Source organism: Myotis lucifugus, unplaced genomic scaffold, assembly GCF_000147115.1.
Source record: "Myotis lucifugus unplaced genomic scaffold, Myoluc2.0 scaffold_521, whole genome shotgun sequence".
Classification (NCBI taxonomy): domain Eukaryota; kingdom Metazoa; phylum Chordata; class Mammalia; order Chiroptera; family Vespertilionidae; genus Myotis; species Myotis lucifugus.
This window is the reverse complement of record NW_005871569.1, coordinates 516,632-518,314: the sequence shown is the minus strand read 5'-3', so window position 1 is coordinate 518,314 and position 1,683 is coordinate 516,632.

Below are 1,683 nucleotides of genomic sequence, written 5' to 3'. Positions count from 1 at the left end.
ATTTCTCCCCATATTTTGTCTTTCTTCTTTTCTATCATTCTTGCTCTCTTTTCCCTTTTGTGATCTTCTCGTTTCTGGTGGGAGTATTTGTGGGTGCTATAGGGGTCTTATGTACATTCTTGTTTTGTTTCTCCTGTGTTGTATTTTGTCTTGTATTTTATTCTTTTCAGTCAGCACTTCCACAACAGCTTGCACAATGAGGTTGGGAGTGAGCCACATAGTCAGACAACCTGAGAGGAGACTCCATCCACAAACGAAACAATAATATTCAAGACCACATTACAACAGGAAAACCCAAATAACTCAAGTAGAGGGTTTTCCTAGAGCACCCAGCTCAGGAGATCTGAGAGACTACGCCACTGGGTCCCACAAAACCCCTTCTACATAAGACCACCCCACAAAATCTGGGTGGCATAGCAGTTTGATCTAATATATAAAAACAAATACAAAGGGACAACAAAAATGGGGAGACAAAGAAACAATCCCCAAAAGAAAGGAACGGTGGAATCACCAGAAAATGAACTAAATGAAATGGAGGTAAACAATTTGTCAGAAAAAGAATTCAAAGTAATGGTTATAAGGATGCTCCAAACATCTGACTGAGAATAACAAGCAATTCAATGAGAATTATAAGGAACTGAACGAGAAATACACCAACATGAATAAGAATCAAGAGGAAATGAAGATTGACATAGCTTCAATAAAGAACACCCTGGAAGGTTTCAACAGTAGACTAGAGGAAGCTGAGGGCTGAATCAGTGAATTAGAAGACAAGGCAGAAATAAACACGCAATCAGAGCAGTAATTGGAAAAACCAATTAAAAAGCAGGAGAGTGTAGAGGAGCTTTGGGACAACATGAAATGAAGCAACATCCACATAATAGGGGTGCCAGAAGGAGAAGATGAGCAAGGAATAGAAAACCTGTTTGAAGAAATAATGACAGAAACCTTCCCTGACTTGGGCGGTGGGGGGAAGTAACTCAAGTCCAGGAAGCACAGAGAGTCCCAATCAAAATGAACCCAAAAAGACCCACACCAAGACACATCAAAATTAAAATGGCAAATGTTAAAGAAAAAGAAAGGATCTTGAAGGCTGCAAGAGAGAGACAGAAAGTTACCTACAAGGGATCTCCGATTAGACTATCAGCTGATTTCTCAACTGAAACACATCATGCCAGAAGGGAGTGGCATGAAGTATACAGAGTAATGAAAAGCAAAGGACTGAACCCAAGACTTACTCTACCCAGCAAGACTATCATTCAAAATTGAAGGTGAAATCAGGTGCTTCACAGACAAAAAAGGCTAATGGAGTTTATTACCACCAAACCAGCACTGCAAGAAATGCTAAAGGGACTGTTGTAAGAAGAAGAAACAGAGAGAGGGAGGAAAACAGACATAAAGAATTAAATGGCAACCAACAAGTAACTACCAATAATAACCTTAAATGTAAATTGATTAAATGCTCCAATCAAAAATCATAGGGTAGCTGAATAGATAAGAAAACATGACCGAGCCCTGGCCGGTTTGGCTCAGTGGATAGAGTGTCGGCCTGCGGACTGGAAGGTTCCAGGTTCGATTCTGGTCAAGGGCATGTACCTTGGTTGCGGGCACATCCCCAGTAGGGGGTGTGCAGGAGGCAGCTGATTGATGTTTCTCTCTCATCTATGTTTCTAACTCTCTATC